General features: G+C 35.1%; 1 pseudogene; it reads left to right on the plus strand.

The window, feature by feature from the left end:
- The first annotated feature begins 8,283 nt into the window (after nucleotides 1-8,283).
- On the plus strand, nucleotides 8,284-9,195 carry LOC132365518 (general transcription factor IIH subunit 3-like; annotated as a pseudogene).
- The last annotated feature ends 5,988 nt before the right edge of the window (nucleotides 9,196-15,183 follow it).

Here is a 15,183-nt window from a genome sequence, read left to right on the forward strand (position 1 = left end):
TGGCAGAGGTTGTTTCTCAAGATGTGTTCTCCACTCTTCCACAGCAAGTAAAACACTTTTTAAACAGCAATAAAGAGTTCCCAGCATCTTTACTACATGTGTGTGGAAGGGAACAAATCCTGGCCAGGGGAATATTAGCAGAAGTGGTGTAGGAACTTCTAGGAAGCCTAAATCAGAAGAATGTGAATTTCTTATCTTTCCTTTTTTGTTGTTGTTGTTAGCTGGAATGATTATGTTATTACTGAAACTTAAAGAGCCATGTTCAGTGACCTTAGGAATGGAGAACTATAGGGGAAAAATAAAATAAAACATATCTGGGTTTGTGAAATTGTCAAGATACTGGGCATGGAGCATGATTTTTACATGAAAGGACAAGTTTCCATGTCTTAAATCACAATTATAATGGGCTTCTGATGACTCCTAGCTAAACATAACCCACTTTCAATCTCCCTTTTTCCTTATCTAATGTAATATTATATTTCTTCTGTAAGTAACTCCCTTAATCATATAACTATTCCAGTCATTGCTTTCAGATTATATTTCATCTTTTGGTTAGTTAGTGTTTAATGAGGACCTGTTATGTGACAAGTCTATCTAAATTGTGTAGACACAAGGGTCAACACATCAGACTAAAATCCCTCTCTCAGAGACCTTATATTTAAGTTGAAGAAAATAGAAGGTAAACAAATGACTAAGGAAATTTATATTATGTCATCTGGTGATAGTGTATTGAAGAAAAAGTAAACAGAAAAGAGAAAGAGTAAAGGTCAAGGTTGTGGGAGGATTGTGAAGATGGAGTTGTACTTTGAAATAAGGAAGTCAGGAAAGGGTTCAATAGGAAAATATTAATTGTACCATGACTTGAGAAGAGAAGAAACCAAAATATGTGGATATGAGGGAGAAAATCATGACAAGTGCCAATTCCCTGAGTTGGTAGTGTGTCTGGGGATGGAGAAAACCATGGAGACCAGCTAAAGCTGGAAAAAAATCTGAGAAAAAAGGTGAAAAAAAGGTGGAAAAAAAGCTGGAAAAAAGGTGAGACAGAAAGGAAATAAATTTAGAAATGTGAGAAAAGGGCTCAGAATCTCCTTTAAATATGCACTTTTGTTCTTGACCTTTTCTTTACATAAAAGATTTTTAACATTGAACTCTTTTGAAATTCTAGATATCCTACAAGTTTTCAAATGTATTTTCTTCTAGAAGCCCTTTCTGATACCCTTGTGCAGGTGACGGCTACTCATTGACAATATCCTGATGATTTGATTGCACTTTTTAAAAATTTATTTATTTATTTATTTTTGGCTGTGCTGGCTCTTCGTTTCTGTGCGAGGGCTTTCTCTAGTTGCGGCAAGCGGGGGCCACTCTTCATCGCGATGCGCGGGCCTCTCACTATCGTGGCCTCTCTTGTTGCGGAGCACAGGCTCCAGACGCGCAGGCTCAGTAGTTGTGGCTCACGGGCCTAGTTGCTCCGCGGCATGTGGGATCTTCCCAGACCAGGGCTCGAACCCGTGTGCCCTGCATTGGCAGGCAGACTCTCAACCACTGCGCCACCAGGGAAGCCCCTGATTGCACTTTTAATACGCCTTGCTAAAGTTTGGCTATAACTAACTTAACCATCTCACCTGATAGACTGTTTGCTGAAGGTACAAATTGAACTGTATCATTTTTCATTCAATACGAATTAGAACCCAAAAAAACTCATTATGTATGGAGCTATGCTTTTATATATGCATGTATCTGACTAATCAAGATGCCATTTTATTATCTTACACTTTAGCGTAAGTCTTTTGAGGTAATTAGAATAATTGTTTCTTTATGTCAGAGCATGTTAGAATTGTAGTTAATTATGCACAAACTTGCTTAGTGGGGACCATCAAAGAGAAAAGTATAAATAGAAATGCTTTCTTCAGGCTATAAATAAGGACTAATGAAACGACTCTACCTCACAGATTTTTGTCCAAGCACACTAATTACTGCTGTCTTTCTTTTGACTGGCCTTTTAGTAGTTTCAGTCTCCTTGTGTGGAGAAACTGTTGTACAGAAAAGAGATTTTCATGATATCAGAATAAACCTGAGGTTTGTGGAAAATCTCAGTCTCCTTCTACACATTACTTTTCTCCTTATTTTAAAGTCCCACCTGGATTTAGAGCAAGCCTCCAAGCGAGACTAAAATTCTGTTGGCTTCATTTTCCCCACAAAAGTCTTTCAATAGTGAAAATCTTTGATCAACCTGCAAGGATACCATTAATTCTCTGAGGGACGGAGGGGATAAAAACAAAATTCATCACAGAAAAATGACCAACAGAGAAGCCCTCTCATACACACCCAAGTCACACACACAAACACATAGAACTGATCTGAAGGTTATTATGGTGACAATAGAGGTTGAGCTTAAAATCTTCTCTAGCCTACAAAATGTATAGAAGTAATTCCTTATGATACTGGTTAAAGCTTAATTTTGCATAATTAGTTTTTTTACAAAAGTGAGAATTTCATCTATTATCAACTCACCTGGGCAGGAAAATATTATCCTATGAATTGAAATCCTTATGATGACATGGTAGGAACCATCTAATGAATTATTGTGTTAACACAGATTAAGATGATATTCCCTTTAAGAAATAATAAACCACATAGAAGAGAGGCAAAAAACGGTATACATTCTTTCAACTGTTCTTAATTTTTTAAATATGTTATTATCATGATTTTCCAGAAATTTATTCAAGCACACACATGAATGTTATTGCTTTTTGCCCCATGAAACCAATTACTTATAGCTTTTTACAAACACTCTTTTCCTGAATTTAGCAATTTTCTCCATTAGCTTTGCTGTGGGCAACCAATATCATAGCAATTACAGAGAGATTGTTCAATGAATACTAATTGCTAACAAAAATCAATGAGACTTTGCATTGCCTCTTCATGTAAAGACCACGGTTTCCTTTATCACATTATTATGGTCATTATTTGGTAATTCTTGCTGTGAATTCTGATTGATTGATTTTAAAAATCTAGAACATAGGATAATTTACTTGGATTCTGGTACTGCTTGGCATAAAAGGAATGAGCCTACTGGTGTATTCCCTAGAACTTCCTTCAGATTTTTGTTACAAGATCAGACTCTTTGTCATCTATACAGTTAGCAAAATAAGAGATTTCATTACAGAATTATACCAGTTCTTTGCTTTATTTCCTTTATGTATCAGGGAAGCATAACCACTGTGAATGTTCTGAATGAGGGATTGCAAGAGGTAGATCACACACACTTGGAGGAGGAGATGGGACAATAATGTCTGGAAGGTGGAGCTAAAAGTTCAGAGAAAAGTTACTCATCAGTGCTCTTGAAGCACTGGGATCTGGAGAAAAGTTTGAGCTTTCTGGTCTGTCCAGATGCCCCAGAGGCACTACAAAGGAGAGCTAGTAGGAGGTGCTACCTCTGTGCCCTTTGGTGGGCCTGGGTCCATTGTGGGTCACCAGGGCATTAGGAAAAAAGGGTTGGACTATTAATAGGAGGAAGCCAAGACAAGCTGGAATCCGCTAAGATCTCTGCACCTGGCTCTCATTCATGTAGTTGTGAAACCGTCATAAAACAGTGGCTCCTGCTTCACCTCCAGCTTCCAAACCTCATGGCAATGTTTTTTAGATCAACTCCAACTGAAAACCATACAGAGGAGGGGACAATGGGCGACCTAGTTCTAGGTTAGACAAGGTAGACACAGTGCCAAATCACCACATGAAGCATTTCTAGTTTTCTACTTTCTTAGTGAAGTCTTGTAAATGTGTGCTCCAATGTGTAAATGTGGTTTTCAATGGTTAAATTTTGGTTTTGATTACATCTAATAAATATAAACTGTGTATGCATATGTATGTATATATGAAATGATATGAAGGGTGATTAAATTGACCAGGAAAATAGAAGAGAAGAGTGGAGAAAAAGATGAGGATTTTTTCTAATAAAAGGAATTAAATGATTTTTCAATATGTGATGACTATTTGAAAAGAGATTAAAATCTTTTATAAAAAACATTCATTATGAAGACTTAAAAAATAAATGAGTGGGGCAGTAAAAAGACAAATTTGATAATAATTTATATGATACTGGGTTTGGATCTTAGGAAGTTTTCTAGCCCTCAGATATAACCTATATTCTGCAAGATCATCTGCGTCAATAATGATGATGTATTTTTGCCCTTCACCTTGACTACTACCGTCCTTGGCTTATGATGTGAATAAGGAAAAAGAGCCCAATTAATTGTTTTACTTCAAACCTCAAAAGTCATTATGTAAACAGCTCCACATTCTATGATTTTAAGTCAGACTACTTTGAGAATGTTTGCTAGGATTACCCCAGACTGCATCATTTTGGGTACAATCCTAGGAAAAGTTAATTTGGGAGTAGGAAAATGAGATAGAGAAGGAAAGGGAGACAATACAGGGCATGTTAAGAAGCAAGTTCCCAGGGTGGGCAACTGGAACTCTATCTGACTTGGGACGGCTGGGACACTGCATGGGGACTGCTTGTGAGTTACCCATCTGAGAGGAGGGGAAGATGGTAATCTATTCACCAACTCCCTTTGCTTGTTATTAAGAACTTGTTCCAAGGTGCTTCAACTCTTCAGCAACTCTGTTCTTTTGGCACGTGGAGCTTGCTCTTATATACAGAGAAGCCTGGTTTCTCCCTCAGAAAGAAACCACTAGTGTACATACATAGACTGAAACTCAAAAAGCCATAGGCAGGTCACAACAATATCTGTTATGGAGGATTTTCTCCCCTCCTCTCCCCAAAAGTTCTTCCCACATAAAAAAGTTTCCAAGTGAGACTATCTCATGAAAGAGTGGGAAAATATTATTTGATTTCATTAAAGTTGTTTAAATATTTAGGGGTTTAGAAAAGAAAAATTCTATTTGTGGACAGTTCATTTTCTATAAACCTCAAAATCAAAATCTTATAAGTGAATTTTATTTGAAATACAATTTAGTTTATGAACATTGGTTGCCAAAACTGTTTTCTAGGACCACATGCTTTGCTATAAAATGACTAGTACAGGAAAGAATACTTAAATATATAGAAGCAAAAATAAAAACTGAAAATTTATAGTAAATAAAATCATCAACACATCTATGCAAATTTTTTTTTTTTTTTTTTTTGGTCACATCGCATGGCTTGCAGGATCTCAGTTCCCTGACCAGGGATTGAACCATGGCCACAGAAGGCCGAACCCTAACCACTAGAGCACTAGGGAGCTCCCTATGCAAATATATTCTAGTGTATGTGCACTTGTCAAAACAAGTTAAAGAAACTCATTTACCAATATAGAATCAACATAGCACAAACCTGTATACAGAGATGATTGAGGACAGGGGATCAACTTGACACTAACAGGCAGAAATTTGAATTCCAGTTCTCACCTTCATTAACAATGTTTTTGAAAAGCTCTATTTCATAAAAAGTTTTTATATGAAAAATAGAAAGTTTGGTTAATGAATTTCTATTTTCCTGCCCTGAAACATTTGCTATGTTTCTAAGAAGGCTCAACTCGTCTCAAATATTCTAATGATATTCAACTAGGACTATTTATTGAGCTCTCCTATGGGATCAGTCAGAGAAATGTAAACAAATTTAGCCTACAAATTTCCATAAAGAAAATTTTTTGGATGAAGAAGATGTTTAGCTGAGGGTTTTGCTTTATAAATATGGATCAAAATATAGCATAATTATGAAACAATTTATTAATTTTGAGAATTAATTAAATATCAGAGAAAATAAATGACCACTCTCTTCTTTGACTCCCTTTTAAAAATGTGCCAAATGAGACAAAAACAGTAACTTTGTCTGTAAACATCAATTTTCACCAACTCAATATGACCCAATGCTTAAAGGTATCACTCACATTGTTCTACTGGCAATGAATTTTCTCTGACAGTATAAAATACAGTGATTCCCTGATCCCTGGTGACCACAGTAGTTAACTTGTTCAGTCATGCCTGTAACAATTCCTTCAGTACATTAGAAAAATTACTTAGGGATAATGTTCCCAAATCACATTGCCCAAACTAACTGTTCAAGAGACCATTATTGCCCTAGCCTAGAGAAAATTCAAGTTTATTAATAAACACGTACATCCATGCAACGGTGCAGGATCAAGAGTCAAGAAGTCACTGACTTTGAGTACATCAAAACTGTGATTTAGAGAGTTAAAGGACTGATTGTAGAAAAGCCCAGCTGAAAAATAAAAAGGTATCAACTTAGGTAGAAGAGCATACAAATTCTCAGTAGCCCTTTCTGCTTGTGGATAAAAGGTCAAGGCTTAAAAAAGAGATAAAAACGCTAATAATGATTAGATCATTTTCTATGTTTTAACGGGCATATTTAACATTGCAGAAATGTCAACTAGCATACCAGACTGTATTTCTATGTATTAGCATTAACATTTTATTCCAGCTGTAAAAACAAATGACTATTAATAAATTAAACAATTCCAAATGAAATCAATTTGTTTCACATAGAGCTTCTTTGAATAAAACTGATGTCCAAGTTTCTGCTGGAAACTTACTATCCTATAGAACTTCTGAAGTGTGTACGCAAAAACATTGTATATATTTTCAAATATTATTTTTTTTTCCAGTACCTTCTCTGGCACAAATAATTTTGAAGAGTGAGGGGATTTTATTCTTGGTAAATATTGTCTATCCAATGGGAAATAAAGAGTAACAATTACTTCTGGATTGTCATTAATAATCTAAATTGCTTAAATTTATTATAACACCTCAACCTTAAAAAAATAAAGGTAATATCTCATGAAGGATGCTGTAACATGTATTTTTGTCTTCTAAGATTTCTAAACATTCTTGGTTTCATCAGTTTACTTCAAAATGTAGATGTTTCAGAGTTCAGAGGACTGACTCAAGATTCATGTTTCTATATGTGTACACTAAGAAAGGATTTGGAGACTAACATATATGGAATGGTAGAATAAGAAACTCCAGAAATCCACTCCTCCAGAAAAGCAATGTAAACATTGACAACAACTTCAAAACCAATATTCTCAGAACTCTAGAAATTAACCAAAGCTTGCAACCTCCCAAGGACTATTTATTTAAGGAAAAAATGGTTGAATATCAGTAAGAACAGTGAGGTTTGTTGTATTTTAAGTTTCCCTTATTCTCATCCATGCTCCAAAATTTCCTCTCTCTAATAGATTCTCAAACACAGTAGCTATAAAAACCAGCATCCCAGAAGCAACTTGAAGAGCAAGTTTGGACCTCACCAAAAAGCCTAGACTACTGTCACTATTTGTCCTGTTTGGCAGCTCTCTGGAGACCAGCACTTGTTTTTATTTTTGTTTTGTTTTGTTTTTCCCTGGCACAGAGCTCATGTAATACAAAGTTTGACTCCATTTTTATGCTTGACCACTGACAGCTTTTATAGCTTACCTCTTTCCCTCTGGCCCACATGTGTGAAAGCTGATAAGAGAGCCCAAGAGCTCCCTCCTTTGGCGCTGGTGAGAGTTTAAACCATGCAAAGCCCTGTCCACGTGTAAGCACCCATCCCGTTACAACAGCAAACCCCCTAAATCTGTCTACTATTATTTTTTTATCAAGCCATTTTGGACCAAGTTAAGAGGACAGTCCTGTTGTCCTCCTAAAGCCTCATTATATAAAAATAATAAATCTTTCATATCCCCTTGGAGTGTGTTTGTGGCATCATCAGTCTTGAGACCTGAAACAAATTTTGGGTAAGGGAGTCCATACTACCTCTGCAGGAGGGACTAAATAATTGGTGTCCTGAGCAGGATGTCCAATTGAAGACCACTACCAAGGTCTTTCTTCTCTTGCTTTGGTTTGCTAACTGGCTCTACTGTCTGCTGGTGAGCATGAACTTTGAGCTGCTTCTTACTGGGTAGCTAGCACTTTAAGCTGTGATACTTTGTGCATATTTGCTGAGTTTTACCAGGCCTCTGTTATAGATTTAAGTGACCTAAGTCAGAAGTTTTGATAAATGACATTTAGGGACAGGAGTATAGGACTAGAGGCTCCTCAAAGTGGCCCTGGGTCTTCTGTCTCAGCCCAGACTTATCTGTATATCTTAGAATGAATCATGTCTCAATTCCAACATAATCCATGAAAGATGCTAAACACAAGGGAAATAATTATGCCCTATGTGATATACGGGCTCATTGGATGGTCACAAATGTGGAGGGAGAACAGTCAATATTTGAAGAGATATAATTATTTAAAAATTTGAGACTGCAAGTGGCTGTGTGCTGAGGGACCCGGGCTGTCATGGTCTCAGACGAAGATGAATTGAATCTTCTAGTTATCGTAGTTGATACCAGCCTAATTTGGTGGGGAAAGCAAGCATTAAAGTAATCTCAGTTTACTTTATCAAAATGCATAAATGCAGTGATGGTGCTAGGAAATTTTCACTTATTCATGAGTCGTTTCAACAAACTTGCTGTGATAGCAAGTCACATTCAAGAAACTCTATTCTTATATCCCGGAAAGAATGGCAGACTTGGAGACTTCTTTGGAGACTCTGGCAACTCTTCTTCTGAATTTAATCCCTCAGGAAGTGAAGACGGAAAATACGAGTTGTTAACAGCAGCAAATGAAATTATTGTTGAAGAGATCAAAGATCTAATGACCAAGAGTGACATAGAGGGTCAACATATAGAAACTCTGCTGGCAGGATCCCTCGCCAAAATTCTTTGCTACATTCAGAGAATGAACAAGGAGGTTAAAGATAATCAGGAAATGAAATCGGATATTGGGTGATTAAGGCTGCAGAAGACAGTGTGTTGCAATATATGAACTTCATGAATGTCAACTTCGCAGAACAGAAGCAGAATATTTTGATTGGTGCCTGCGTGTTAGACTCTGATTCAGGACTCCTCCAAAAGGCTTGTGACATCACAGGGAGACTGTACCCTCCCTTCTGCAGTATATACTGTGGGTTTTTCTTCCTGATCAAGATCAGAGATCTCGGTTAATCCTCCCTCCCACCCCCAATTCTTTTTGACTCGGGCCGCTTGCTTCTGTCATCGAAATCTCATTGAAATAGGCTACATCTGTTCTGTGTGCTTGTCAGTATTCTGCAATTTCGGCCCTTTCTGCACTACATGCAAGACAGCCTTTAAGATTTCTCTACCTCCAGTACTGAGGGCCAAGAAAAAGAAACTAAAAATGTCTGCATGATAGTAAAAATTGTTTCCCCATCACTTAGAGCTATTAATAGAAATTATATGGCAGAATCTTTGTTAGGAAGGCTCTGAAAAAAAGAGATATGTGTAAGATAATTTTTAATTAACTTTCTTACAGGAAATATTGTAAAACATCATCCTCATCCTGTGTTTCTGGGGGGCTGATTTATTGGAGGGAGTCATTCTATGCAATATACCCTAAAATCTTTTCTGACTGTTCTTTGTCCAGAAATGGGGGAAGAAAGCACAAATTGTGACTTTTTTTTAAAATGAGATTATCGTTTTTCAAAGAGAGTCTGTGCTGATTATAGGTGTCAGAACCTACCCATCTAGGTTCTTACTATGAAATGTACAACATGAAATTTGAATGCAGTTTTGGAAAAAGTGACTATTTATGGAGTAATGGCATTAATCAAGATAGAACATCTTACTTGAATCAACACTTAACTTTGACAGTAGTCAAGTAAATAAAATCCTTATTTTCTAGATTGAGATTTAGCTCCAGATATCAGCAGATATTTATTCTTTTGTCTGACATCAGTACATGTTTAGACAGAGTCATCCAAATGATAGTTTGTCACTGAATATCTCTAAAATCTGATTTTAAATGAATAAGGAGAGTGAGCGCAGTAGTCTGGTAGCAACTTTTTCTTTAGAAACAGTTGTGTGAAGAGCTTATTTGTGAAAGCCAACGTCTGGGTTCTGAGGGGGAATTTCTTGGGGAGAATGGCTTCTTTACATTTAAGTGTTGCCCCCTCATAGAATCCATCCCTTTTTTAATGAGGAGGAGAAAAGCATTAATACTGAAGAACTGTTCTCTAGAAGCTTTGAACTTAATACTGCAAACTTCTATAAGTTCAAAAGAAAAATTATTTGTAATTTCAACAATAAAAAACTTATTTTTCTATGTAATTTTGAAGTTATTAAAAGTCCTTTTAAATTCCAGCATAGTGTAGAAAGGATTTTCAGGAATGGGGGCTGGTTTGATTTGTTTTTTAAAAGTATATTGACAAAAATCTATTTGTGTATACAACCTTGTATATAAATAAGATTTTAATTTTCTCTTGATACCATCTCAGAAACTGAGTTTCATTTAAGTAATTTGGTGTCTGTTTAGATTACTTCAGGTAGATTTTGTATTCTGGATTTATGATTTTGTTAACAAATACCCAAAGATTTTGGTGATCACTTTCCAAGTATTTGTTAATCCTTGAGTTTAAGAATCTGTTTGTCTTTTAAAAATAATATTCAATATTTCACAGCCTAACTAATTGTAATGGAGATCACTGTTTTAAGTCTAGGAAATAAAGCATCATATATCTAAAGATGAATAATTTCAAACAAGCTGATAAGGTTTCTGTTATTTTTCATTTGAAATGTTTTATGGACAGGCTTAATTCTGTTTAAATTTTACTTTTAACTGTTGTGTTAATGGTTATTTTGTATAAATTTTTATAATAAAATAATTTAAATTTTCATTAAAAAATTTTTGAATTACTGAGATCCATACTCCTAAAGACAGATGACTCACTAGAACCCTACAAAAATATTTTGCTGCTTATGCCTCTGTCAAAGCAAATATCATGATCTTCAAGATTGTAGAAAAACACACCCATGGCACCCCTGTAGCACAGCCACTAAAGCTCAGATGGATCTTTGAACCCAATAAAGCAAAGAGTGAGGCCCCTAAATGTGACCATACTGATTTGATGTTCTCTGGAGCAAGAACCTTAGAAATATACCTACACCAAAGTATATCAACTAAATGAGGAGGAGAAAGAAAGGGAGAAAGGTAGAGGGAGGAAGGAAGGAAGGAAAGAAGGAAGGAAAAGGAGAAATGGAAATATGAGCAGACTAATTACCAGTAATGAAATTGAATCAATAATTTTAAAAAGTCCAAGCAAACAAATCCAAGATCAGATAGCTTTACAGGTAAATTCTACCAAACATTTAGGGAAGTATTAACACCTATATTTCTCAAACTATTCCAAAAAAATTGCAAAGAAAGTAATGCTTTTGAAATCATTCTACAAGATCAGAATCATCCTGATACCAAAACCAGACAAAGATCACACACAAAAAATAAAATTATGGGCCAATATCACTGGGGAACATAGATGCAAAAATCCTCAACAAAATGTTAGGAAACTGAATTCAACAATACATTAAAAGGATTATACTTCATGATCAAAAGGAATGAACTATCAGAAAGAGAAATTAAAAAGACAAACCCATCTACAATTGCATCAAAAAGATAAAATACCTAGGAGTAAATGTAACTAAGGTGGTAAAATATTTATACTCATACACTGTACACATGGTATCAACTACCATCATGCATGATAAACCCACTGCAGAGTTGCTGTTTTACATCCCTTAACCAAGACGCCCATGATAAAGGTCAGGACCCAAGGGTCAACATAGTTGGAGATACTTCTGATAGTCATCTTAGCACTGGATGCCATGGCCAACAACTAGTTCATCAATATTTTTATAGAATCTTGAGCCATTAACAATTGTCTGTCTGCCTGATACAGCCAATGGCAGCAACAACATTCCTTATCTAAGGAATATCTTGACTCATAGATACCCAAAATATAAATCAAGGTCACATGTCTCTACATGACTTCATCAGCTTATTCCCTTCAAGCAACCAGATATTGGAAATAATGTTAGAGAAACAATTTATTGGAATTTCCAATCAACCTTTCTTTACTTGAGGTTAGACTATTTTTCCCCTGTAGAGGAGGAAAGAGTTTCTTTCTCCTGAGGTCTTCTGGGGTTTCTATTAGTCTAGTACTACATTATCTCAATTTTAATATTTGAAGATTTCCAAATCACTTGGGTGATCCAACACAGGGCCATAAGTGTGCATTTTAGAGCTATTTAACTTATGGTTCATCTTTATCTTAGTACATAGTTTTGGAGGATACAAGCTTTAGTTAGTGGTTGCCAAGGAGGAGAGGGAGATGGATGGAGGGAGAGTTAGAAAAAAATAGTGAATTAGAATGGATCCTTTAGCTGGTTCCTTGTTTAAACCTAAAAAAAAAAAAAAAAAAAAAAACTTAAGTTAGTGAAGGTTTGTCATAATTTCTTCCTTTGCTACGCCCTCATCTTGAACTTGAGTCTCCATAGACTAAGGAGGACATCAAAAAGACAGCCAATTTTTGAGGCTCTTTTTTTCTTCCTTTCTCTCTTTCTCTTTCTTTCTTTCTTTCTTTCCTTCTTTCTTTTTTTCCTTTTTATCAGAATATGCCTTCCCTCTTAGCAGAATCAGCTTTCGGTACTTTAATGTTTCCCAGTACTTGTGCTATATCTCACACCACCAATAAGATGCCTTGATTATTTTGTCAAACCTTTTAGTTATTCTCATGAAAAGGTTGAATTGAGCCACCTAATACTCCATGAGCTAATGCAGACCCTTAGCCGATTTTATATTCTATGCACACATTCTTAAGTAATCTTATTCAAGTGGAATAAGAGTCATGTTGGGTTATTTTTTGTGATAAAATGACAAAATCATTGCTGTAATTGTAATAACTCAACCAGATATTTTTCATCCATCATGTGTGAGTATCACAATAAGTCACTCTCATTACATTGTTAATTCTAAAATACCTAAAAATTCAATTTCACTACACTTCTCTATCCTTGATGAAGATCTCTATCCTTGATGACTGAATGTAGTTTATGTTTTAGAGATGAAAGATGTTAGAGAGGCACTCTTTTGCAGTTTGTTTTCTTCCTGTCTTTAATCTGTCTTACAAAATTCCTTCATGAAAAGTTGTATATCAACAACTGGTAAATTTATTTAAGTTTTGAAGAGTGATATTTATGTACAGTATGCATATATGTATACAGAAACATGACATATATTATGTATATACACATATATGCATATATACATATACATGCATGCCAATTTTGCTAGGTAACTAGAAAACTTTAGAATCATCTAAAGAGAAAATACTGTGGTTTTCTTACATATACTTTTATTTATAGACTTCATCCAAAAAATGAATCAAAGCAGCAGAATATATGCCCTATAGGAATAAGGAGCTTTAATACTTCTCTACCACATTTTATAGACTTTATTTCCTTTTCTAATCAAGTGAAATTCTATAAAAGGAAACTCATTTTCCTTTGTATTACATCTTGATTAATCTTTTTATTTACAACGTGACTAGATAAATCAAGAGACTATTTTATGAAGGTTATCTAAATTCCACTAAGCAAATTAAATTAATTGACAAGGGTTGGCTGGGTATTTGTGAAGTACTACGAAGAACTCCATTGTTATTGTTAGGAACTAGACATTTACTCCTTGTTAAATTAACAGATTCAATTGAGAAATCATAGTTAATACAATAGTCACCCACTTGGTTATACTCTGTAATTACTCTACATGACAAAGTTACTAACATTGGAAAAAACCACCAATAAGAATTAGCTAAATCACAGCCCCTTCATTGTGGGGAGGAGAGCATTTTTTTTCAAATTTTCAAGTAGTGCACTCAAAAATACATTTATTAAGCTTTTACCACTTGAGTAATATTATATTTTTGGGATGAACTGAAGTGTATCCTTTCAATTTTCCAGTCTGATAATTAGTAAACATACTCTCCCCATGATGAAAAATATTGAATCTTGTCATTCTTTTTGATTCATTAATCTCTCTCAAAAATTTAAAAAAATCAGTCTACCCTTGTCTTGTTATTCAAGAAATGATACAAGTTGGAGGCTAATATTGAAAGGTTAGATAATGGATCCCAAATATTTTAGATACTAACAACATATCCTAAGTGATCTGCAGTAAAATACATTTCCTGAAATCAAAATTTTTTAGTGAATAATTGTTTGCCACTTACTATGGACTAAATATTTGGGTTCCTCCAAAATCCATATGTTGAAACCCTATGTGAAGGTGGGGGCTTTGGGAGGTAATTAGATTCAGATGAGGTCCTTGGGGTGGAGCCCTCATTATGGGGTTAGTACTTTTATAAGATGAAGAGACCAGAGCTCTCTCTCTCTCTCCATGTGAGGAATCAGCAAGAAGGCAGTGATCTGGAAAGAGGTAGAAGGCCCTCACTATGAATCTGATCATGCTGGCATCTGAGCATGCTGACCACGAGGCTGATCTCAGACTTCCAGCCTCCAGAACAGTGAGAAATAAATGTTTGTTGTTTAAGGCACCTAGTATATGGTATTCTGTTATAGCAGAATGCCAGACTGATTAATAAAATACTCATTTATAAACATCCTATTCAAAGCTAATTTGCAAACTTTTGTTCCTGATTGTCTGATGCTTTAATTCTTGACTACCTAGAATCTATTTTACATGTATGAACATATAAATCACCCCAAAGTATGTTTAAACAGAGTGAATGTTTACAAATATAAAATGGCATTTTCTAAGAATTTAGGCATATACTAGGATATGATAACAAATTTGATAAAAAGTTTGTTTCTGTGGTTGTCCTTGCCAATGTTGAAATGGAAGCAATTGTAAAAATAAATAAACTTTACAATAAACAGAAATAAAAAAGGCAGAATTGATTATACCAATTTACATTGATTGGCTGTTTTAATAATGTCTTTAAAATAGTAGACTTTTTGTTTTTGTTTTTTTGCTATTGATTTATACAGCAAAGCTATAGCTATATGAGGGCTTTCACTCAAAATCCTTGCCTTATTAATAATAGCTTGTGCCAATCAGATTAACAGTTTGATGTCTGAAAGATTACCTTTTTTTCCAGTGATACTTTCATATTAGTGGTAAGCTAAATAGCACCTCTCCTCTCCAAAGAAATATCTAGGTCCTAATCCTAGAATCTGTGAGTCTTATATTACATGCAAAAATGTCTTTACAGATGTGATCAATTTAAGAATATTGAGATGAAGAGGTTATCCTCAGGTAGGTCTTAAATGACATCACAAGTGTTTTTAGAAGAAGAAAGCTGAAGGACATTGGACTACAAATAGA

Source organism: Balaenoptera ricei, chromosome 4 (genome assembly GCF_028023285.1).
Source record: "Balaenoptera ricei isolate mBalRic1 chromosome 4, mBalRic1.hap2, whole genome shotgun sequence".
Lineage (NCBI taxonomy): Eukaryota > Metazoa > Chordata > Mammalia > Artiodactyla > Balaenopteridae > Balaenoptera > Balaenoptera ricei.